The following is a 27,127-nucleotide window of genomic DNA, read 5'->3' on the forward strand; positions in this document are numbered from 1 at the left end:
TGAGGAATCTCCAAGTTTGAACCAATCATAGAACTCGTTATTCATGAATTTCAATGATGAGTCACCACTGAGCTAGGGATAAAACTCCACATGCAATGATGAAGAAACCAAATAATAGACACATAACAATGAACAAGGTCACTATGCAGTAGAAATTTCCCAAGCCACGATCTCCCACACTCTAGAACTTACGTCATTTTCTCACCCCTTCTCTGTGCGATGTAAGTCCCTTAGCAAGGCCCACCTCTCATAGTGTCTACAGGTAGCCAAAGATAGTCTCAGACTAGGCTTCCAAGAGCTCATGCTTCTCTCTAAGGACTTCTCCAACTATAAACCAAAATACCTTCTAGCCAGTCTTGAACCTAAGAATAGGGTTCAATAGCCAATTGCACAAAAATGAAGTCACTCAAATAGGAAGAATTAATGAATGAGTGGAATTCAAAATGCCTCCCTCTATATGATCTTAGGAAAATATACACCTTTTGAATATTCTTGTCCTTTCTCTACCATGTGGCACTCCTTGAAGCTATGTGGGCCCCAGTACTGTTTTTCCATCAATACCTAACCAAACACCCTATTTCCTATCACCTTGGAGATGTAATTCCCCCCATACTCTTTACCATCGAGTTGTCTCTACAACCAATCTATTTTATATTATTATAAAAATTATGTACAATATTTACATCATATTTACAATGTTGTCCCTTTGACCAATTAGCCAAAAATGACATATATATGTATTTGGGCATGTTAGATGTAAAAAATATAAATATAACTACTTAGGCATGGAAACCTACAAAATATCTTCGTCTCACTAACCTAAATAGTGACATAAGTCTAGCTCACTAACCTAAGTATCATTGTACATATATTTATATTACCAACAATAGGTAAGGGTACTAAATTTCTCCCCCATTTATTTTATGCATTGTCCTTAGTGCAATCTATACATGTATATTCAACACATGCCAAAAAATTGAGGGTATTCTTCCCACATTACATCCTCTTGCTCCCATGTAGCCTCACCAAGAACAAGAATGATCCATTTTACCTTTACCATGGTGACAACTCAGTTCTATGTCACATTGACCATCTTATCCAAAATTTATATTAGTTGTACTTGGAAATATACTTTTAGTTCCACATGAATCATATGCAAATAAATCACATGATCAGTACAAGGTCTGTAATTTGTATGCAAATAAAAATGGAATACATCATGAAAATTCATGGATGTAGGTAATACAACTCTATATGCAACAAAATCTATCCTCTCTAGAATCTTGAATGACCCACAATAACTTGCTCCAAATTCAACATAACTTCCTAGTTTTGTTTAGCTCTTCTATGGTATAAATTTTAAAAATATGATCCCCAAATTTAAACTCCTAATTTATCCTTTGTTTACCTCCATAAGCTTTCTTCCCATCTTTGGAAGTTGTCATATTTTTCCTTATTTTCACAACGTACTCTTCCATTTCTCTTAGCAATTTTGGACAAACCATGACTTCATCAATTGAATTGTTGCAACTCACAGGACTATGCCACCTCCTACCATATAATTATTCAAACATAATCATTTTTAATAAAGCCTAATATCTCTTATTATATGCATACTCTACTAAATGTAGGTAGTCCTCCCATTTGGATGGTTTATCCATTAGCTACATTCGTAACATATATTTAATCACCTAGTTAATGGGCTCATTCTATCCATCTAAGTTTGGGTGTTACACAATACTAAAATTCAAATTATTACCTAACCATTGGAATAATCCCATAAAAAAATTAGATTTGAAACATGGATCTTTGTCCAAAATAATTTCCTTAGGCACACCTTGTAGCCTAGAATATTTTGTCATAAAATCATCAGCTATGTTAGCTAATTTATACATTGATTTTACTGGTATCAAATTAGCATACTTTTGTAAAGTTATCAACCTCTACCATAATTGCGTCATGCCCTTTAGCTGTCCTGGGAAAATTTGTAATAAAATCCATTGAGACGACATGCTGCTTAACTCACGAATGCATAGGGGTGCAACAAGCTCGTTTGGAATTATTCTTAGCCTTAACTCTGTGACATTATAAACAATGTACTATGTAATTTTCTACATCCTTCTTTAATAGAGGCCAAAAATACTTCTTCTTGACTATTGTTATAGTTTTCTGATAACTTGGGTATCTTGTATAAGTCACCCTATGCAGTTCTTTCAGAACCAACTCTTTCACCTCCTATACATCGGGTGCATATATATGGCTTCTAAAGATAATAATTCCATCTTCTTCAAGCTTATAATATAGATATTTCGTCTTCTTTTCCTCCTTTTGCAAACTATTCTTGATGACTAGTATTGTCGATAGAAATTTACAACTTATTTGACTCTAGATATTATATTTGCCTTACATATACTTTTTGAAACAATTTAAGCAGTTTTCATCTGCATAGTTTTATTTGAGTCATGATGTAAAGTATTTATCGAAAGAAAAAAAATATTATAAAAGAAATTGACTTATTAAAGCATGGGTTTCATGCCTCAGCCAATGGTTTTTAGATAAATGTCACCATTGTAGGCTCTAGGGCTTATTTTAAATGTCCTAGTCCTTATAATCATGTTAGACACCGTTCTTAGGCTTCATCTTTTAAGAAAGAGATTTATTTTTAATCTAAAATAGGTCTTTTAGGTTTCTTCCACGGAGTAGGCCTCATCAAGGGAATTTTACCTCAAAAATCAATATATAAAGGCAACAAATTGACCTCATTTGCAACATATACACAAAAAGTTCAATTTGTAGTTGCTGGAGAAGAAAAAGGGTAGGAAATTCAACAAAAGGAGGAAGGAATAGTGAAGTGGAAGGAATTCTTTGTAAGGAAAAATAAATTGAATTTTCTCTCTCTTTGCCTCACACATGCAAAATTCTTGGGTTGCTGAAAAGGCCGAAATTGCGGTACTGAAGTTGTGCCAAAATTCTAAAACATCTCGTATGAAATTTTGAGGTAGATGGGTTGAAAGTTGATCTTGATGAAGTATTGTTGCAGGTGATCCTTGGAGTCTAGAAGGATAGTTTGAGATTGACTTGGTGGAGGAAGAGTCTTTTGTTAGGTATAAGGTCTTGGTCTATCTCAATTTGATTAGTGGAAGTGTTTGAATGTGTTTTTCCCCTACAAAAGAGTTTTCATCCCTATTTGAGTGCCTACATTTGGTGTCATTGACCTTCATGTTTTGATTTAATGATTTCTTGATGAAATTAACATGAAATAACATAAAGACAAGATAACAAGTCTACAAGGTGTTGGCTAGTTGAATTGTTTATTAATTAACAATCAAGTACCACATTAAATTGTCAACCTGGGAAAGTCTTTTTATTTCAAAGGCTACTGCGTACTGTATGTACTTAACTCTAAAAGCATTAAAAAGCTGTAGTATGCGTAATTCTCACGTTATGTCACAACAGTGTACTGTAAAGCAGTTAATTTAAGATAACAAATCCGAAAAGAAGAGTGATGGATGCTCTGTTATCAGAGGATCAGGACCCTATCCTCCAAGCAAGGACGTTCAGCACCTGCCCCTGTAACTAGATTGCTAATACACACTGAAATTCTAATTCACCGGTGAAGTACAACTTCAAACAATTAACAAAACAGAGTGCCAGCAAAAAGGAAATTATCAGAGGTAAGGCTACAGAATCCAAAACAGAGTATCAGCATAAAGAAATCACCAAACACACTTACACACTTGACAAAAAAGTAAATGGGTGAATCTTGTGAAGAAGGTGGGCCCAGTCCCTCTCACAAGATTCCCCAGAACACAACTATTGGATTAAGTACTCAGAACAATCTTCTATTCATCTGCCAAAAGATTCAGTACAATAAAAGTTCAGACTTTTCTGTTGTCTTTCAAAATTCCCCTTACAAAACTATTTCTCCCCCCCTTCTCTAATGTAGATGTCTCCTCTTTATAGAGGAGACATCTATTACAATAGATTATCACAGTTCATTTAGTTAACCAAAAATAAGAGTTACAGAATGTTGTTATAACAGTGCGACAGTGTATTCCTTCTTGAGTTTGTTTCTGTTACACAGCTGGTACCCGAACTTCGCCCGTGCTCTTGGGATCCTCGTATTATCCTTCGTCGTTTCCCCATGGTTGCTGATTTAGTAAACCCGTGCTGTTCCTGATACTTTAGCAATCGTAACTATGTTTTTCCCTTTTTGGACAATTGCTGATTATGCCGCGTCATCGTGGAATTCTGGCAATCTCCAGATAGTTGCCGTTTGTTATTTCCAGTTGTTGCAAAAATAGCATTCTCCTACTTTCAGATGGTTGCCATTGCTGGCTGTAGCAACTGCGTAGTTGCTGCTTCCGGTGTTGCAGCAACTGTGTAGTTGTTGTTTCTGGTGTTACAGCAACTGTAAATTATAATTCCTGCAGACTTTAAATAGTCCAGCGATTACTTGGCAACTTAATTAACTTTTCCAAAGATGAATATAAAGATATTCATGAATATGCAATGAACAATTAAACATATAGATATGCGGAAAGTTATTTCGTACCTTGGGGTGATTAAGTCATTATACAATCAAAGCTTTCAACCTATGACTGAAAAAGGATAATATTATGGCAAAAATATAAGGTCAAAATTGGTCAATTCTGAGTCCTAACATCCCCCCCAACTGAAGAGATTGCATGTCCCTATGCAATGCTTACTCTGAGTCTGAGTCGGAGTACTGGGATGAACAGTGTAGATTACTGAGACAATAGTTATAGGAAGTGGCATCAAACTTCTTCCTAAACCCACAAACAGTCTGTATTTGCCTCCATGCTGCTGCTTCTTCCTTGTTGGATAATCCAAACTGGCCCTTGTATTGCTCACCAGATAACCATAGAAGTGGAAATTTAAATCTATAACCCATCCAATTTTCAGCACAGTGTTGCATGCATCTAACATAGTAAGGTACCCTTGAGAGTGCTACCTGTAAATTAGGTGGATTATAAGGGTGATATTCCTGCCTCTCCTTGGGGCAGTTTTCCCAAAACAAGTTACTTGCCTTGACAGCCAAGGGTGCCTTAGTTCTCACATAATGTGGACAGTCTCTCAGGACCACTGCTTGTAGTTGCCTGACGTGGTCCTTAATTTCAGGATCACTTACCATTCTTAGATGTTGTGCAATCAAGGTGGCTGCGTTCTACGGTTCAGCTCTAATCCACAGAAGACAATTCTGTTCATTATGTTGAGCTGAGGTAAAGGCGTTCTGCCATGTAAGTTGGTTAGCTAAAAAGGAGATGAAGGCTCTCAGCTGTATGTCGCCAACAATAGGTATCATATTCATGTTTCTATCTTCGGACATGGCTTCATTATGGAGATAGAGCTCGCATAACAAATTTTGATCATTTTTAGGTGCCTCTGCAAAGGTTTGCATAAATTGCTCTGATGTAACCACCTGATGAGGTCTACCTTCTCTAACAGCCTTTATCTGTAAGAATGTGCTTCTTTCCCTCAAAAATGTTGCATAATTGAAAGAGGGTTTCCTCATGGCAAGTATTCTTTGGAATAACTCAAACATCTGGGACAGTCTGGCTTTTAGCTCCTTAATTTCTTTGTACTGAGCTCTACACTGCTCAAGTGCTTCCCAGTTCTTATATGCATAATTGAACCAGGTCCCCTTTTGCTGTTGGAATGCTTTGCCTTGTGACAGCTCATATTCTCTCCACCATTTTCCTTTTAGTTCCTAAAAACTGTTTGTTTCTGTGCATGCATCACTAACAGAGGGAAGTTCTGTTTGTGTAAAGGCATCAACAAGGGTAATCTGCCCTGTGATAATTGGAGTCGGCCGGAATGATCCAATGTCCTCGTTTCTATTTCCAACTACTGTTTCTTCTTCATGTTCTATATTCTGTACTAATTCCTGTGTATTTGCTTCCTGTTCTTGTTCTATGGCGATTTGGGTAGGCCGGGGTGAATCTATGCCTTTTTCCTCATTTCCTCTTGTAACTATTTCTTCCTTTTGGGTAGGCCGGGGTGAATCTCTGCCTTCTTCTTCATTTCCTGCTGAAGCTTCTTTTCCTTCTCGTTGCATGGGAGTTTGAATAGGCCTGGGTGAGTTCATGTTTTCTTCCTCATTTCCTTCTGTAACCATTTCTTCCTCTCGTTCCATGGCAATTTGGGTAGGCCGTGGTGACTTGTCCTCTTCTCTATTTTCTATTACCTCCTGCATAGTTTCTGGAGAACTTGTTGGTTCTTGTGTGTCAGCAAGTTCTTCTGTTTGCTCTGGTGCAGTTTCTGGAGAACTTACTGGTTCTTGTGTGTCAACAAGTTCTTCTGTTTGCTCTGGTGCAGTTTCTGGAGAACTTACTGGTTCTTGTGTGTCAGCAAGTTCTTCTGTTTGCTCTGGTGCAGTTTCTGGAGAACTTACTGGTTCTTGTGTGTCAGCAAGTTCTTCTGTTTGCTCTGGTGCAGTTTCTGGAGAACTTACTGGTTCTTGTGTGTCAGCAAGTTCTTCTGTTTGCTCCTGCACCGTTTCTAGAGAGCCTGTTGGTTCTTGTGTGACAACAGGTTCTTCTGTCTGTTCCTGCACCTTTTCTGGAGAGCCTGTTGGCTCTTGTGTGACAACAGGTTCTTATGTTTGCTCCTGCACCTTTTCTGGAGAGCCTGTTGGTTCTTGTGTGACAACAGGTTCTTCTCTCTGTTCCTGCACCTTTTCTGGAGAGCCTGTTGGTTCTTATGTGACAACAGGTTCTTCTGTCTGTTCCTGCACCTTTTCTGGAGAGCCTGTTGGTTCTTTTCTGACAACAGGTTCTTCTGTCTGAGCAGAGGGTTGTGGTGTTTCCATCTGTGTAACAACAGGTTCTTTTGTTTCCACCACAACAGCAGGAACTTCATTCATTGGTTCTGCCACTACCTTGTATCCTACTTGAGTAAATATCTCACCACAATTGGCACACACATATTCATTGTCCTTACTCTTCTCTGCTGCAGATGCTACTCATGCTAAAATATGCAGGTTAAATTCATTTTGATAGGCCTCCTTGACCCTTATAATTTCCTCCTGGTAGTCCTGAATCTGGGACTTCAGAAATTCAATTTCTTCCTGCAGAGCAGCTATGGTCGGCTGAGCTTGTGGAGTAGCAGGTTCCAGTGGAGGCAGAGGTTGTGCTTCATCATTGGTTTGATCCCTTATACCTTCGATAGGTGGTTCTTGTGTGTCACCTGGGGTAGTGGATGTTTCTTGTGTTGCAACTTCTTGGCCAATATTACCTTGGGTGTCGGCAGCTGGTTCTTGTGTGTCAGCTGTCTTAAAATATGATGTCACAAAACTGTGAACACTCTGCATCTCAGCCTCCGAGGGTGAGGGAGAGGAGTTTCTAGGGCTTGTGGGAATGCGGGTTTTTAAGGTGATGGGTGGTGAGCTAGGGAAGGTATGGATAGGAATTTCAGCTATTACAGACGACCGAGTCCTTTGCTTTGGTAGAGAAGCAGGGAATTCAGACATTTTTCTTTTCCGACTGGCTTTCTTAGGGATAGTGGCAGAAATAGCAACTGCTTTAGCCAAAGCCCTACTTCTTCTTCTTTTTGGTGGGGTTCCCTTTTTCTGCTGTATTTTCCGTTTGAGGAGAGTAATAGGGATGTTATCTTCAGAGTCATCGGTAGAAATACCAAGTATGGGAATGGAAGGATTGGTTCTATTGGGGGATGGGATTGTTTCTACGGGTATTTCTACCGTTGATTGTTCATTTTCAGCAACTTGTGGGGGTGTTTGCTGGAGGACTTCTTTGGTCATTTGTTCTGGAATGTCGTCTGCTTGCTGAGGGTTTTCCATGGGTTATTTGCTCAGGAATGCCCTCTGTTTGTTGAGGGATTTCTACGGGTATTTGCTTAAGAATGTCCTCTGTTTGCTGAGGGATTTCTTCATCTTGCTGAGGTATGTCTTCAGCTTGATGAAGAATTTCCTCTTCTTGATGAGGAATTTCATGTTCCGGCTGTGGAATTTCTGCCTCTTGGTGGGGATTAATGGGGGGTGGAGGGTTATTTAAGGCGATGCCTCTATTTATCAGCAATTGGGCTAAACGGTGGTGTTTTAAGGAAAGAAGCGGACGCTTTGCGTTGACAATATAATGTGACATATTTTTGAGACATCCCAATAAATAATATGGCATATTTATCATCTGACCATTCCTCAAATGATTCAACAAGACAAAATCGTGCTGGTAAATTACCTGGTACCGGCCTTCGCACGTCAGATATTGCTTCACAAATTCAGCAACTTTCGGCCATGGTTGAGGTAATGACTGAAGTGCTATGCCTCTGCCCTTGGGTTCTACCTACTCACCTGGTCGAAGAAAGTCCTGCTGCGCATTAAGGATCAAGTGTTTCCTACTGAACCATCGTATGCCATTAGCTGGTAGTCCGGTAACTTGGGCAATGGCTTCCTCCGTGACTGGAATTCGAACTCTTTGCACGACAAAAAATCCCTCTGCTAAATTGCATGCAAACTCGAGGACTTGCTGCACGTTGAAGTCTGGAAGTCTCCTGAAATAATCTATCCATCCCGCTTGCAGAAAGATCTGATAAACCTCGGGATAGAGCTCAAGAAGTGCTGTTGTGCCAGGTTCATGTGTAATGAGGTTTCCTCCCATAGCTGTTATTTCAGTGAATTTCACAGTTCAGAGCCGAGCTTCCGAATTCAGTTCAGAGTAAACCGTTGCAAATGGTAACATGCCGTGATAAGGTGACTTTTACATATTGCCGGGAGAGTTTAAGGACGGCAGAAATTGGTGTAGTATGTAATTATGAGAGCGCTTTGGTAATCCCCCCCCTACGCGTAAGTGATATGATTGGAAGTACAATTATTTGGTAGTCCTATCAGCTTCTCCGCATTAACTATTATTTAATGTCCATACATAATCATGCGTACCTTTATGTTTTACCTTTTTGGTTGCTGCGTCAAAAAGTCTTGTCTTATCTTTTGCTGGATCATAATGATTACCACGGGTCTAGGAGCATGGGAATACTGGCGATTTCTAATAATAATGACGGGAAGTGATAGTGAAGGATTGTAATCATCACAAAAAGTGGTGTATTTTATAAAAACTCGTTTCTTGGGGGCTGAGGTGATAAGACTGGTGTTTTTGTAAATGAGAGGATTGCTAAAAAGGTATTACGGGATCGGGAAGTGGTGTTGCAGCCACTGGGAATGATGTTACGTCATCGGGAAAAGATGTTATAGTAACGTGAAAAGGTGTTGCAGCAACGAGAATCGGTGTTGCAGCAACAGGAATTGGTGTTGCAACAACGGGGATTCCAAATCCGCAAAGTGATTCCTTTAAAGCTTTCGTTCTCAGCTATTTCCCACAGCTCAAATCTACAAAATACTGAAACATAATATGGTAACCCTTGGCAGGGATTATTAGTAGTTAAATAAAAAGAATATCTAATCTAAAAAAAATGCATAAGTAAACAAAGATTTAAGTGCTTTGAGGGACAACAAGTTCCCCCGGAAAAGAATACTGTTTAATTGCCATGCAAGTGGCTTTAAAATCTTCTTTAGAAACAGGCCTCTGATATAACCGAAGTCGATAGCCATTCACTAGTAGCGGTGTTCTGCTTCCATCAATTGTTAAAAGTCTAACTGTCCCATTTGGAAAAACAACATCCACTTCATAAGGCCCTAACCACCTTGTTCTTAACTTACCTTGGAAATTCTCAAAATGGGAATCATAGAGTAGAGCCCAGTTACCTTTCTGAAACTGCTTTTGCTTGATGGTTCTGTCATGCCACCTGCTCCTTTGTTGTTGTATCATGGTTGTCTGATGGATGGCATCCAGTCTTTTCTCATCCAATTCTTGAAGTTGTTGTAACCTGGTTGTCTGTGCATCAATCAAATCAAGGTTAACAGCTAAAGCAGTTCTTAAAGTTTTGATCTCAAACTCTACAGGGAAAATAGCATTCTTTCCAAAAACTAATTCATAGGGTGAAAAACCTGTGGTATTCCTCCAAGTAGTTCTATAGGCCCACAATGCCTCGGGCAACCTTTGAAACCAGTCCCTTCTATTTTCCTTTATTGTTTTTGTTAAGATGGCTTCTATGACTTTATTGGTGCTTTCTACCTGCCCATTTGCTTGGGGGTGATAAGGTGTAGTCATTTTGTGCTTAATATGATATTTCTGAAGCGTATTTTTGAAGCCATGAGAGTTGAAAGGAGGTCCTCCATCTGTGACTAAAACTCTAGGCAATCCAAATCTAACAAAGATTTCTTCAAATAAAAATGTTAATACTGCTTCTTCATTAGCTTTCAGGAGTGCCTTAGCTTCTACCCATTTAGTCATGTAATCTGTGCATACTAATATATACATTCTTTGGTTGGATGGAGGATTAATGGGACCTATAAAATCTAATGCCCATTTCTCAAAAGGTTCAAGAATTACCTGGGGATTGAGAGGCATTTCATCCCTGTGATTAGGCTGGCCCATTCTTTGATAGCTATCACAGGCCTTGACATATTTTCTAGCATCTTTAAAGAGTGATGGCCAATAATAACCCATTCTGAGTACCTTGTGTGCTGTTCTTTTATCTACAAAATGTCCTCCACAAGGGCCATCATGACAAGCTTTTAGTACATCATAAATTTCATCTTCACCAATGCACCTTCGGATTTCCTGATCAATTCCTGTATGGAAAAGACACCCGCTTATCCAGCTGTACCTAGCACTTTGCTGGATGATCTTTCTTCTTTCCCTGTGTGATAGGTGTGATGGTAATTTTCATGCAACTAGATAATTGGCAATGTCTGCATACCAAGGTGAGTGAGCAGATACTGCAAATAAATATTCATCAAGAAAAGAATCATCTACTGGAGCATTTTCATCAGTTTTTAATCGAGAAAGAAAATCAACAACTACATTTTCTTTTCCTGGCCTATCTACAATTGTGATGTCAAATTCTTGCAATAATAACAACCATCTGGTGACTCGGGCATTTGTAACTGATTTATTCATCAAATATTTAATGGCCGAGTGATCAATATGCACAAAAGTAGTGTAGCCAGTAATATAATGTCGAAATTTATTTATTGCATAAATAACTGCTAGGAATTCCTTCTCAGTGACTGTATAATTTAATTCAACTGGTGTCATGTTCTTACTGATAAAATAAATGGCATAGGGAAGACTATTTTCTTCCTGACCCAAGACAGCTCCAATTGCAGTATCTGAGGCATCAGAGGATATATGAAAGGGTAGTGCCCAATCAGGTCCTCTCAAAATGGGAGTTGCAGACAACTGATGTTTAAGTTCATTAAATGCTTTTTCACAATCATCAGTCCACTTAAATTCAGCATTCTTTGTTAATAACACAAATAAAGGAGAAGCTATTTTGGAAAAATTCTTAATAAATCTTCTATAGTATCCAGCATGTCCTAAAAAGCTTCTTACATCAGTTTGTGTTTTGGGGATAGGGAGAGTCTGAATTACCTGTATTTTAGCTGGATCGACTTGAATTCCTAGGAATGAGACAAAGTGACCCAATACAATACCTTGATTCATCATCATATGGCACTTCTCAGTGCTTAAGGCAAGGTGTGCTTCTATACACCGCTTAAGTACTTTTTCAAGATTCTGCAGTGCATCCTCAAAAGTCACTCCATAAGGAGTAAAGTCATCCATAAATATTTCTAATGAATCATTTAGCATATCAGAAAAAATCCCTATCACTGCTCTTTGAAATGTTGCTGGAGCATTACATAGCCCAAATGGAAGTACCCTGTAAGCAAAGGTCCCCCAAGGGCTAGTAAACGTGGTCTTGTCCTGGTCTTGGGGTGCAATCTTAATCTGATTATATCCACTGAACCCGTCCAAGAATGAAAAGAATTTCTTACCTGCCAAATTATCCAATACCTGATCAATGAATGGTAAAGGGAAATGGTCCTTCTGAGTGGCTTTATTCAGTGCTCTGTAATCCACACATACTCTCCATTTACCATTTTTCTTGGGTACAATTACAAGTGGGGAAACCCACTTACTATCAGATATAGGGTATATAAATCCTGTATTTAAGAGTTTTTGAAGTTCCTCCTTCACAATTTCCCTTAGATTGGGATTCATTCGCCGCTGGGGTTGACAGACTGGCCGGGATCCTTCTTTAATATAAATCCGGTGAGTGCATAGCTCAGGGGAGATCCCTTTCATGTCTGTATAGTCCCATGCAAATGCTTCTTTGTTTTCCTGGAGTAACTTTATTAATTGTTGTTTTTCATTGTTAGTTAAATTAGGATTTATATTTAATGTTTTTCCAGGCTCAATTTCTATTGTTGTACTTTTGGAGGGGCTGCCTACTGCTGTCTGAAATAAATTTTTATCTTCCAAGTTCTGCTGAGATTCAGATTCCAGGATTGCAGAAAAATGACTGTACATTTCTGGGTTAACCGAAGAAGGTTCAGAAATGAAGCTGCTGATTAATTCATCTTCGGTAGAATCTTTGAAAGTTAAGGCTTGTCTGATAGTCAGTATAGGTTTGGTTTCTTCATCCTCATAATCTACCCATACAGAGCTGTCGTTATTAATCATGGGTGTAGCATGAGGATAAAGGGTAAGTTGTTTTGTTTCCTACCCATTAGAGATGGTCATTGATCCTGATCTACAGCTAATGAAAGCATCTGCTGTAGCTAGCCAAGGTCTTCCTAGAATCAGCGGATGACCCCCCAACTTTGTTTTAGTTTGTAACACCACAAAGTCGGCTGGGTAATTCCAGGATTCTACGGAAATTATTAAATCTTCAATGACCCCTTCAGGTTTAATTGTAGAGCGATCAGCCAATTCTAGGATGGTTGGTGTTTCCCTAATAAAGTTTTTTAACTGAAGCAATTGTGTTGTTTCTAATGTCATAATATTTATTGCAGCTCCTAAGTCTACTAGAACTTTAGAGACAAGAGTTTTTCCAACCTGAACTGTTACTGTAGGGTGACCAGGGTCACCATATTTCACAGGAGGATCTTTTTCTGTCATTAAAGCAGTCAGTTCTCCCATCACATGAACTGTGAGGGGGTCCTTAGCTTTTCTTCCAGGTTTTTTTATGCAGATATCTCTAACAGTCCTAGCATAAATGGGAACATCTCTTAGCGCTTGCAACAATGGAATTTTAACGTATAAATTCTGTAGTTCACCTAAAAGGTTAAAAGCAGGTTGCTCCAGTGTTTTAGTGAGAGCCAAACGTTCAGGGAATGGCGGATCTGCTGTCTGATCATTGTTGTTAGATGTTGATTCCACTGTTTCAGCATTATTGTTAGCAGGTTTTTCTTTCCTAACTTCCTCTTTATCAGAGTCAGTGATGTCATCAATGATGGGTTCAAAAATTCTCCCTGAACGAAGATGGATATCGTTACATTGCATGGGGAAGACAGGCTGATTTTGAATATCAATTACTTGCAAGGCTTTATTATTATTTGGGTTGGGGTTAGGTTGCATAGGCAGCTGCGGTCTAATTGCCTGGTTATTTGGAGGAGTATTAGATGGTAAGGAAAGAGACTGTTGTTGTTGAGGAAATGGCATCTGTTGGGCTGCCCAGCCTTGATTCCATTGATTGAAATACGGTTGCTGGGGAGCCCAAGGATTCCATATGGTAGGATCAGGAAAAGGGAGATTTGGTTGTTGCATAGGTGGAAAACTCATTGTGTTAAAGGGTGGGTACTGCATTTGGCTCATGGGTGGGTAATTTGTTTGAAAAGGAGAATGATTATTCCAACGATTAAATGCTGTGTTAGAATTCATACCTTGTCTCTGTGGCCATTGCCTCCTCTGTGTCATCAGGTACACTGCTTCAGCCTCTTCTTCAGTTGACTGCAATGCTGCTTTAATTCCAGGCAGAGAGGGGCATTGCTGGGTCTCATGGTCCTTTTCGCAGATCGTGCAGATTGGTACCTTATCTAGTGGGCATTCCCTGGGTGGGTGTTTTTCTCTGCATTTGGAACAAAAAATAGCTAGGTGAGCTTCTGCTTCTGCCTATTTCTTCTTTACCTGGAGAGCATCAATTTGTGAAGCAAAAGAGCTTAACATCTCAGTTTTAAATTCTTCTAATAAATTACCTATTTCAGCCCTTGTTGCTCCTCCACTTGCTGACTTCTGAACTCTTGAATATACATTGTCCCTGCTTTTTGATCTGCTTACTGCTCCTCTTGAACATCTCATGCAGAGATTGATAATTTCATCAAATGGTTCTTTGGAAATGTCCCCTTTTCCCAGCATGTTTAACATGTCCAAGCAGTCATCTCGTACCCCTTTCAGCAATATAGTCTTCAGAATATCTTTACTCATATTAGGATGGTCAGACCGCTGCAGATTATACTGCAATCTTTCCACAAAATCTTCCAGATTCTCGTCCTCCTTCTGAACCATTTTAAACAATTCTTCCTTCCTTTCTCTTGTCCGGCAGTAATCTTAATACTTAGCCAGAAAGCTTTCTTTCATCTGATCCTAGGTAGTGATTGCCTGAGCTCCTAAGCTCATAAACCACCTTAACGCATTCCCTTTCAGTGTTGCTGGAAACAGTTTTAGTTTCTAATTAGGGCTCACATAATCATAACTCCTACATAGTATGTCGAATTCAAAGAGGAATTCATCTGGGTCTTCAGAGGATAACCCATGAAGGTTGGGTAATGCTGAGAGTGGAATGTTTTTCATGGGAGTTTCCCCTCTCGGGAGCTCCCCAATAGGGAATTCCAGGGTAGAGAGCGAATTTTCCCCTCTTCCTTCTGTTCTATTATCCTCCATTGGTCTTTTTCCTGAATCACTTGCTTTATCTTTTGTATCTTCTGTTTCTTCAGGTTCTTCTACCGGTTCCTCAGTGTATTCTGGTACTTCCAGCTTCCTTTCAGGTCCTAGTACTTCCTCCGTCTGTCGATCTGTTTGTGAGGAATACTGGATCTGAGGTCTCTGGGAACTTGTCCTCTGTGATGTTTCAGCCTTTGAGATGATTTCGTCAATATAGTTTTCTCTTCCTCCTCCGCCTTTGCCGCCTGTGAAATTAGGTTTCTTGCGTCCTCTCATGCACCTGTTATTCTCAAAAAGAAATCATTAATGCCTTTAGAAATCTCTAGTTGCCTTCCCCGGCAACGGCGCCAAAATGTTGGCTAGTTGAATTGTTTATTAATTAACAATCAAGTACCACATTAAATTGTCAACCTGGGAAAGACTTTTTATTTCAAACGCTACTGCGTACTGTATGTACTTAACTCTAAAAGCATTAAAAAGCTGTAGTATGCGTAATTCTCATGTTATGTCACAACAGTGTACTGTAAAGCAGTTAATTTAAGATAACAAATCCGAAAAGAAGAGTGATGGATGCTCTGTTATCAGAGGATCAGGACCCTATCCTCCAAGCAAGGACGTTCAACACCTACCCCTGTAACCAGATTGCTAATACACACTGAAATTCTAATTCACTGGTGAAGTACACCTTCAAACAATTAACAAAACAGAGTGCCAGCAAAAAGGAAATTATCAGAGGTAAGGCTATAGAATCCAAAACAGAGTATCAGCATAAAGAAATCACCAAACACACTTACACACTTGAAAGAAAAGTAAATGGGTGAATCTTGTGAAGAAGGTGGGCCCAATCCCTCTCACAAGATTCCCCAGAACACAACTATTGGATTAAGTACTCAAAACAATCTTCTATTCATCTGCCAAAAGATTCAGTACAATAAAAGTTCAGACTTTTCTGTTGTCTTTCAAAATTCCCCTTACAAAACTATTTCTCCCCCCCTTCTCTAATGTAGATGTCTCCTCTTTATAGAGGAGACATCTATTACAATAGATTATCACAGTTCATTTAGTTAACCAAAAATAAGAGTTACAGAATGCTGTTATAACAGTGCGACAGTGTATTCCTTCTTGAGTTTGTTTCTGTTACACAACTGGTACCTGAACTTCGCCTGTGCTCTTGGGATCCTCGTATTATCCTTCGCTGTTTCCCCATGGTTGCTGATTTAGTAAACCCGTGTTGTTCCTGATACTTTAGCAATCGTAACTGTGTTTTTCCCTCTTTGGACAGTTGCTGATTATGCCGCGTCATCGTGGAATTCTGGCAATCTCCAAATAGTTGCCGTTTGTTATTTCCAGTTGTTGCAAAATAGCATTCTCCTGCTTTTAGATGGTTGACGTTGCTGGCTGTAGCAACTGCGTGGTTGTTGCTTCCGGTGTTGCAGCAACTGCGTAGTTGTTGTTTCTGGTGTTACAACAACTGTAAATTATAATTCCTGCAGACTTTAAACAGTCCAGCGATTACATGGCAACTTAATTAACTTTTCCAAAGATAAATATAAAGATATTCATGAATATGCAATGAACAATTAAACATATAGATATGCGGAAAGTTATTTCGTACCTTGGGGTGATTAAGTCATTATACAATCAAAGCTTTCAACCTATGACTGAAAAAGGATAATATTATGGCAAAAATATAAGGTCAAAATTGGTCAATTCTGAGTCCTAACACAAGGATATCACAAATAATTATCAATATAAGAGAATATTTTGGCCTTTCTGATTTTCTAACAATACTTACTATTAAAGCATGCATAAAATGCATTTTTTGGATATGAGCATCTACCAATTTTTTCTCCTTTCCATTAATGTACTTAATATCTAAATAATATTTGACAAATAATTATAGCCACCTTATATACTAAGCATTCAGATTCAACTATTCAAAAAAATGCGCTAAACCATAATGATCAGTCTGCAATTAAAATATCCCTCCCATGATATAATTTATCCACATCCTAAGAGCATGAATTGTATGCTCCAATTCCAATTCATGTGAAAATTAATTATTTTCATGTTCCTTCAGCTTCACAGATATATTAAACACCACATGCCCATTTTGCATAAGAACTCCCCAGAGACATTCTTTATACGCATTCGTGCATATGAATAAATCCTCATTTGGGTCTACAATATTCAATATTGGATCACTTATTAACAAGGACTTCAACCATAGGAAGGCTTCTTCACACCTCAAAGTGCATTCAAATTTCACACCATTCCTTTGCGATGAAGCTATAGGGTAAGAAATCTTGGAAAATACCACAATGAGACTTCTATAATAACTAGCTAGGCCCATAAAAGACCTAAATTCTATAACATTGTTTGTTGTTTGCCATTCCTTGATGGCATAATATTTTTTGGGTCCACAACTATTCCCCTCCCCAAGATGATATGGCCCAAATAGTGTATTTGTCATTTATTCAACTTAAGATATAGGTGATGCTCTTCAAGAACCTTTACAACTAGTCTGAAATGTTATTTGTGCTCCTCGTGTGAGTTAGGATATATCAAAATATCATATAGGAATACAATGATAAAATTATCGAAATATTATTTGAAGACATCATTCACTGAGCACATAAAAACACTTGGTGCATTGGGTAATCCAAAAAACACCACCACAAATGCCTAACGTGCATAGTGCATTTTGAAGGTTCTATCACTAATATATTTTTCTTTATTTTATAGAAGATGATATCATGAAGTTATATTAATCTTATAAAAAATTGTAGCTCCATGAATTTGATTGAATATATCATTTATCCTTGGTAATGGATATTTATTCTTAATAGTCGTTTTGTTTAGATACCAAAAATCCTCACATAACTGCAATGCTCCATCCTTTTTCTTGAAAAATAAGACTAGAGCACCCCATGGTGATAAAATTGTTCATATGTAACCTTTATTTAATAACTCATTTAATTGCATCTCCAATTATTTAATCTCATGAGTAATCGTCTTGTAAGGTGCTTCAGAAACTGGAGCAGCTCTAGGTATCAAGTCGATGGGAAAACCTATATCCCTCCTTAGAGATAGTCCTCAAATATCAACAAATACATCAATCTATCACTATAGCACAAGATAATTCTCCATATTAACTAGCTTATCTCAATTTTCTTCCTCATGAGTTTCTTATATTTCACATCATTTTCTAAAATCCTTCCTTAAGTGAAAACATGATATCTCTCTAATCAATATTGGTCTAGGAAATATCTAGACCTACCTATGTTGACCTTTATCATTAATACAGGTAAAAGACTTATATAGCAATGAAAAACCACATGTTGCTTCTCTAGCAAATCTGGGTTGATCTAACAGTCATGAGATCCCAATTAGATTATATTTAATTTAATCACAATACTCAATCCCTTCAAATCAAATAAACATTTTTTCACCAAATATATAACTCCTCTTTACCCGTGTTCCTAATTGAACCAACCATTCCTTTCGGTGCTTGGTCTTCCCCAAATTAAATTTATCTACTCGTTTCAGATCAATATAACTATGAATAGCTCTAAAGTAAATAAAAATAGAGCCAGGCTAATTTTGAAACTTACATTCAATATCAGTCATTTACACTTGGTGTTGAGCGTAATTGTTATTTAACACAACCAAGATCTTGGGCATGCCTTTGCCCACATCTTGCATTGAGCGTAATTGTTATTTAACACAACCAAGATCTTTGGCATGCCTTTGCCCACATCTTGCATTGTATCATCTATTTTTATTTTATGCATAACCCCTTACATTATAAGGGTATTCCTTATATTTGTGATTTCTCTGAAAACCCCAACATTTGATAGGCTAAAACAAGGGTTTTTGTTGGAAAATTCACCACCTTTGCGTTCACCAAACAACAAATCTTTTTTTTGTTTCAACTGTGACCCATTCTTGAAAGAAAAAGGTTTAAACCCCTTATTTCTCTATTCTATGAAACACATCTTCTATGCCATGCATTTTGTAAAACTAATTTATTCTTATTGTGATCATTAATTGTTCAACCTTCCTCATGGTTGCATCTAGATTCCTTCTCTGATTAAATTTTAGCATGGCTACATAAAATGAGGTTAGTTCATTAACATACCTCTAAATTTTGACCTTTTCATCCTAAATAACATATCTCAACAACTTCGTTAGCTTTGGCCATATTCTTCCATATTCATTTTACCCAATTTAAGTTCAAAAAACTCTTGCATCTTCCTTTTGTAGTAGGGCTTACAAAAGTATTTCTTTTGAAATTATTCTTTAAATTTCCTCCATGACAAATTCCTCTTGTCCAACTACTTTACTTAATTTATATGGTCCCACCCTAGGTTAGCCTTACCTTTGAGGTAGTAAATAGAATTCCAAGCTTCTAAATTAGAAGGGTAATTAAACAGTTTTAGACACTTCTGTATCTCTAACAACGAATGCTTACTCTATTCACCCTTTTTATGTTCTGCCTTAAATTTGATTGGCTTACTCTTTTGTAGTTCTCTCTATAAACTCATCCCATCGTATTTACTCTTTTTGGTCCTTCTCACTGGTGACACACTATGTTTTCTATTTGACTTTGAGGTAGTGTAATCCCATTTATGCAACCTCCTTTCAACATACAAATGTTCTAGGTCAACACTTTTAACTCTCCCGTAACTTTTGGCACCCCTTTAGCTTGTCTAAGATTGTTGGTCCAGTTCTCACTGAATTCTATCTAAACTCTGCAGAATTTGGGTGTTAAGTTGTTTTTTATTCCTTCGTCATTCTATAATTATCAACTAAAAAACCTCCATCTTCATGCTTCTCAAGGTCTCCTGTAAATCTCTATCTACTGGCCTCCTTATCTTGTGGCCATGTGATTTAGTTTGTGCATTCCCCACACTAATATTTTATTCCCTAATTTCTTCTTCTAGGCTATTAATTCAAGAAATATCTTCTATCCTTTCATGATGCCTCTTTTCTTTCAAAACTATTTACTTTTTAGATAAATTATTTGAAATTCTCTCCCAACTTGAGATTATATGACTACCAACCTATTTCTTTCACCAATAGCTTTATGTAGACAGTTGACTTGTGGGATTCTAAAAGTTGAGCAGAAAGTTTGTCCTTTGAAAGTTTTAATTGAGCACCAATTTTTCTTTCCAAAATCCTATGGATTTGTCCTTGATTTCTAGTAATTTCATAACTCTGAATCCCATTTTTAACTTATGATATATGGTTTGATCAAAATTCCATTTCTTTTGACTACTCACAGACCAAGCTATGAGCCCTCAGAGCAAAGAATGCCCATGAGAAGTTCATCGTCTCTCACTATCCTTTCTTCAAATGTGACAGAGTTATAAATTGTAAATAAATTTCCAAATCAACTTTCAACCCCTAAAACCATGCCCATCACAACTTTATTGGGAAATACATCATGCATTTTGGAACCTGGCCAGCATTCTCTAGTTGGTTACATGCCCAACACATGGGTCTTGCCCCTATCGATTTTTACATGGCACACATGTAATTACACCTCTCGATTTCATTATACACTCCCATCGTTAGAAAACACACATATACAGACGCACACACACACACACACAAACATATATATATGCATGCCTCCATGTCCAAATACCCTTTGCGTAGCGTAATTACACATGACTCTTGTGTCTTCATGGCCCATGTGTTGCAAAACATCGAGGCCCACCATATAGCCATTACATAAAACAATATCACATTAAACAATATAAAATAAAATAATAGACATAGGGTCCTACATCAACTAACGCACCGCACATAAATATAAATAAATATATAATATAATATATGTATCCCTTTGTCAATCGATGACTTTGAAGCAAAGGAAATATTGAATGATCAAAATTGCTAGCAGGACCCTTCAGAAATAGATGGTTGGGCATAGTGAATCAAATGATCATGAACCCATCGAACTATGAACTATCACATGTTTTAAGGTGACTTTCTACACCGATTGAATATAACGATCCATATCTCTTTAATGCCAACTTTCCTACCTTTAACTAGCCTCCCACAACCTGGTGGATCTAGGGTTTGCATACCCATTAAGGTTCCATTCGGACAGTAGTCTCTCCATTAATTAATGTTTAGTATTTGTTATTTAATTCCAAACCTTATGGTTCACTACCATAACTTAGTCCCTTGGTCATCATGGCCTACCACACTATACAGTGGTGTCAACCCATTGACATTCATAGCTTGATTCCTCGTTTGGTGGTTCTCACCTTCTCATTGTGATCTCCCAATGCATACATCATTTCTGGTGCCACCTATGCAACATTTTCACCATGGCAAAAAGGCTCATGACAATTCCATTTGAAATTAATGTGGAACCCCAACATAAAGAAAATTATCAATTTATTTTGATATTACTTACATATATACATATAAATACTATATTATTTCACACACACACACACACACACATACACACACATACACACAGATATATATATATATATATATATATATATATATATATATATATATATATATATATATATATATATATATATATATATATATATATTGGGAAGCTTTGTGCTCTGTAAACAAGGTCGGGGTGGAGCTTTATTGCAGCAAGGAAATGCATGAGGGGTAGATGCTTATAGAATGGGGTAGGGCGAAGCAGCTGGTAGGGGGCTTGGGGTGCACCCATGCTGTGTCTCACAAAGAAAGCACTGGGGTATATCAAAGCCCTACTAAAGTGATGGAAAGATCAGAAACTCTGGGTGGAAACCCAGTCGGGGAGAACTGAGAGGAAAAGTCACTAATCCTTGGGCAGAGGGGGTAAAGAACCTGAACTACCGCAAGCATGTAGCTAGAAGTAAGGGGGGTCTGCGAGCTTGGCTTGGGTTGGGAAATAAGGTGGAGCAAAGGGTAAGGGTCATGTACCTACCCATTGTGAGTTGTGGGCTTCGGTTTACCCCAGAATGAATATGGTGAGAATTGGCCAAGAGGAGAAGCAGGGAACGATGTATCCTGCTGTAAGCAACAATGAAGTGGCGAGGTGGTGCATAACAAAAATTATGTGTTTTAATCTAACTTATTCTGGATGTCATGAGTGCTCAGGAAAGTAGGTCATGGCTCACGCTGGGAGAGGCCCGACACCCAGGAAAGATAAGGGGTTGAGCACGTCGAAACCATGTAACTATTAGAAATTAGTAAAAAATATCATCACTAAAGCAAAAGAGCCATACTGAGAGGGGACGAATACATGAATCTGAAAATTGCTTGAAGAATGGGAAGAGGAGGTAAAACAAGGAAGCAAGACAGAAGAAGAAATGGATAACTGGAGGACCCTAGTTCCTAATCCGAGTAAAACCCTTGGAAGGATCACACAGTTCAAGCAAACCCTGCACTTGTACTGGTTAATTAAGAGTTTCTTATGCAAGGTGATGGATCAGATCTCTATGGTTATGATAGTGACACTACAGGGAATGTCGAACTATAAGAAGGACATAGGGAAAATTCTCTTCTAGCTCCATAAATAAGATATTAGGCTCGACAAATTTGACTAACATATCCCTTACATCCTAGAGTTGTATGATATGCTAGGAGCATCCACCAAGGATCCAACACCCATTGCATCTGCCTAAGAGGATCAGAAGGATTAGACTCTTACCCATGGATAATTTTGTCTTATTTGGTTAGCTTTCAATTTCTATGTTGCAAATATCAATTTTTACAGTTATGTAGGGTATCGACATGAGATAGAGACATATCTAGCTTGGTTGGAAATATTAACATAGTATTATGCCTGGATGGCTTACAACGTCGACCGGTGGCCAACAAACTTGGTTTCCCCTCGGGGTAAGTTGAGACCAGTTGGTTAATCTGTGTGGTGTAAAATTGCTTATTTTATAATATAAAATGGAATGAACCTTCCAAACTTAGCATATATATATATATATAACCAAATAGAACCTAATACATAAGAATGGTCTCCTATGCACGAATTTTGACATTCAAAGGCTAAAATTTTGCGATCCCTCCCCATAATTTTATTAGTTTGCATGAATTTGATCATTTTGAGACAATGTTAGCTCTTATATCCTTTTTTAAGAAAAATTTTAAACAATCCCACCGCTATAAATTTTTCAAACAATTGGTGGGAAACAAGATTTTTTTTCATTTTCCCCAATATCATGTCCAATCATGACAAATGTTGAAAACTAGGTAGGTAAAGTTTAATCAATCCCACTGCTATTCCTTTTTCAAAAAGTTGGTGGGAAACATGCAATTTTTTCATTTCCCCCCATATCAGGCCCGATCAATCCCAATGTTGATAACTAGGCTTTGATACCACCTTGTAGCATCCATAGCCCCTGATGGAAAAATCCACCCCAAACACATCACTCATAACGATAAGATTTAACTGCAAAATAAATGCATGTGGTGAAATATATGAGAATGCAGTATGATCAAAATGTACAAATACAACATTAACATATACAAACCATTATACACCATAATACCTAAATGCGTAGTTGAGTAATATTAACAATAGATGCATTAATAACAATAATAACACATATAATCTAAACAACTATGGTTTCCAACACATTCGTTAATTACAAAGAAAAACAAATAATAAAAATTAACACTAATCTAAAATTAAATAAGAAATAGGCTACAAACTCTCCACATTCTCCCTAGCCATAGACCTTATGGTTCATGCATTACAAGCATAGGTCAACCCCGATATTGGGCTACAACTCCACAGGAAACAATGTCGAAACCAAATAGTATACACATAATAATGGACAACGTACCAATTTAGCAGACAATTCCTTAGCCACATGCTTCCACTCTCCCCAACTTGCATGAATGACACACTCCTAATCCGTACCCTTCTTGTCCCTTGTTGGTGCCCACCTCTCAACAAACCTTACAACCAACTAGAGATGGTCTCATCTTAGGGTTCTAGGAGCTCGTGTTTCTCTCTAGGAACCTCTCGGACCATGAACCAAAATAGCTCTCAATCTATTTGGAACCCAAGCACTCTGTTCACTAGGTGGTTGCAGAAAACTAAAGTCACAAAAGTAGCATGATTCAAAGAATGAATGAAATTCATAATTCCTCCCACTATATCCTCTTAGAAAAATATACACCTTTTAAATATGCATGGCCTTTCTCTACTGTGTGGCACTCCCCGAAGTCATGTCATCCCATGGTGTCCTTTTTCCTTCAATACTTGACTAGACACCCTATTTTCCTATCTCATTGGAATTATAGTACCCCCCATACTCTTTACCATGGAGTGGGTTCCACACCAAGTATACTTTATATTATTATAAAAACATGTACAATACTTAGATCATATTTACAATTACGACCCTCCGTCCACTTAGCAAAAACTGAGATAGATATGTATCTATGCATGTTAGCCTAAAAGCTTATAAACATAATTACTTAGGCATGCAATACCATAGAATAACTTCAAATCCCCATCCTAAATAGTCACATATGTCTGGCTTAATAGCCTAAGTATCACTATACACATATTTACATTACCATCAATGGGTAAGGGCCACTTTTCTTTTGAGCATACTATCTATGTGGCTGCAATTTCAAATAAACCATGTCCCCAACCTCAAAATTATAGAATATCATACAAGTTTGGTTGATTCTATGCCTATAACAATTTTTCCTTCGTTTATTTCACAATTTCCTAACTCTCTTGTATTAATTTCTTTGCTTTAGACACTCAAATATAACCAAATAGTAGATCCATGAACTTGGGAGCCCCATAACCATATAAATCCATGAATGGTGACATCCTCAAAGACATGCGATAAGTAGTGTTGTAACAATATTCACCAAGGTGTAGCAATTTGATCCAAGCTCTTTGTTATCCAAAACCTAATTCCTAAAATACCCCTAAACCCATATGTTCACTATCACCATTTGACCATACTCTTGTGGGTGGTAGCTACGGTTAGGAGTGAGCTCAATCCCACTCTATTTAAATAGTTACTTATGCCAAAGCATGCTTGGGAAATTTTTGTCCCTATCACTAACAATATTCTTGGGAATCTATGCAACCTGAAAATATCTCTACAAAACAAATCCACTACCTATGATACTATATAACTCATTAAAATGGAAAATAAGTGTGAAAACTTAGTCATCCTATCAATCAAAACATAGATGCCATATTTACCTACTACATTAGGTAGCATTGTGATGAAATCCATAGAGATATATTATCATTTTTTTTAGGAATGGGTAGGGGCTAAAGTAGACCAGCTCAATGAGTATGCACATTCTTGTTTTTCTTGAAAGTAGGAAACTCTCTAGCCTTCTTAAGGACTTCATTCTTAATGTCTTTTGATGTTTATCTTTTGTTGATTTTCCTACAGGTCTTAAAAAAACCCAAGTTACTAGCTATAGGTGCATTATGAAATTTCGTTAATATCTTTACCCCACGCAATGAATAATGAAATAAATAAAATATTCCCTTTTAAATGATCAACTCATTTACAGTTGTATATATGTCATAGTTAATTGTGCCTTCCATAACCTCTTTTTCCCTCGAATCTTTGGCATAATTTAATACAATTAACTATATATATTTAGTAGAAATCTCCACTAATGAACATGTTTGAGGCCTCTTCGAAAGTGCATCAATGACTACATTATTGTTCACCTTGACATATATAATGTTGAAATCATATTCCTACAATATACTCACCCAATTTTCTTTCCTATCGTTTATATCCTTCTATTTCATGAAATATCCATTGTTGTTATGATTTGGTTTGATGATAAAATTGCCACCAAATATGTATCACCTGAATTTATTCAAGGTGTGTGTAATGGATAGCATCTCTCTAACATAAGATAAGTAAATCCTTTTCAGACCTCTTATTTTTTTTTCTCTCAAAATTTATGTGGTTCCTACATTAGAATGGATCTTATCCCCTCTCCCAAAACATCACACTCTAACACAAAGGATTTAGATATCTAGTATTTCCATCACAAGGCATGTGGACATCACTTTCTTGGAGTGCTCAAAACACGTATGTGTTGAATCAAGAAACTAAAATTCCCCCTTATTAGTTAAATTCATAAGTGATGTTGAAGTTATTGAATGGCCTTAACACTTCTCCAATACGAACTAAAATTACCAAAGAATCCCTTAGATTTGGAGAGAAATGTAGGTGTATACCTTTCTAGAATAGGCCTAAAGATCTCATGGTATACTCTTATTCCTTCTCCACTAATGATATGACTAACATAAAGAATCGTTTTCATCCCAAAATCACATTTATACTCATTTTCCTATAAGGATTCACTCTTTAAGATGCTCATACCTCATGAAGATACTTCATATGCACCTCCCAAGTCTACCTAAAAATAAGAATGCCATTATAAAATATCAAAACAAATTTCATAAATTGTCTCCTAAACACCTAATTCATACAACTCTAAAATATGGTTGGAGAATTCATTAATCCAAAATCCATTACCAAAAGTTGGAATTCCCAAAATGACATTTTAAAGAAATATTCTCAATATCATCCTCTCTCCTTTAAATCTAATGATATATTGACCAAAAATATATATTAGAAAACTATCATGCCCCATGTCACTCATCGATCAATTCATCTTCGATGGGAATTACATACCCATTCTTGATTTTATTTTTGTTTAGGGTCCTGTAATCAATGCACATTTGCATCATTCACTCCTTAATTTCCTTTTCAATTTCATCCCTACACCTCTTAGGAGGCTAATACTAAGTAGTGATCATTGGCTTGGATCCTTCCATGCTTTACTTCCATCTTAGTTTAAAATCTCGGAGGGATACTCTCGAACACCTTTCTATGTTTACATAACAACCCCTAAATATGAGATTGGTAACTACTCTTTTGCTAGTCTGAAAGTTGTAGGACCATTATAATGACGAGGCACTCTATTTCCCACTCTACCAAGTCATGCCTAGTTAGTCACTCCATACTCTTATGTGATACCACTTTAGGTCCTCCATATGAAAGTTCTCTGAGTACTTCTTTAATATCTTGATCTTCCAGCTTTATTTCAAAATTCTATAAATTGAAAGATAACTCTACAATGAACATCATCCATGCCATAACAAGAATAACATCATTGTTCCCCATGTACAACACATAAAATTGATTTTGTAGCTTATAATAATCGAATTGTATACTTACATTTGACATATTAAAAGTATAAGGAATATTATACATGTTATCTACCATCACCATAAAGCCACTATGTTCACCTCTTTGAAAACCCCTTTACATAAAAATCCTTTTATGAATGAAATTAAGAGTTTCCACTAT

Source organism: Pinus tabuliformis, chromosome 6, assembly GCF_031772625.1.
Source record: "Pinus tabuliformis cultivar Carrire ecotype Pingquan chromosome 6, CPIR1, whole genome shotgun sequence".
Lineage (NCBI taxonomy): Eukaryota > Viridiplantae > Streptophyta > Pinopsida > Pinales > Pinaceae > Pinus > Pinus tabuliformis.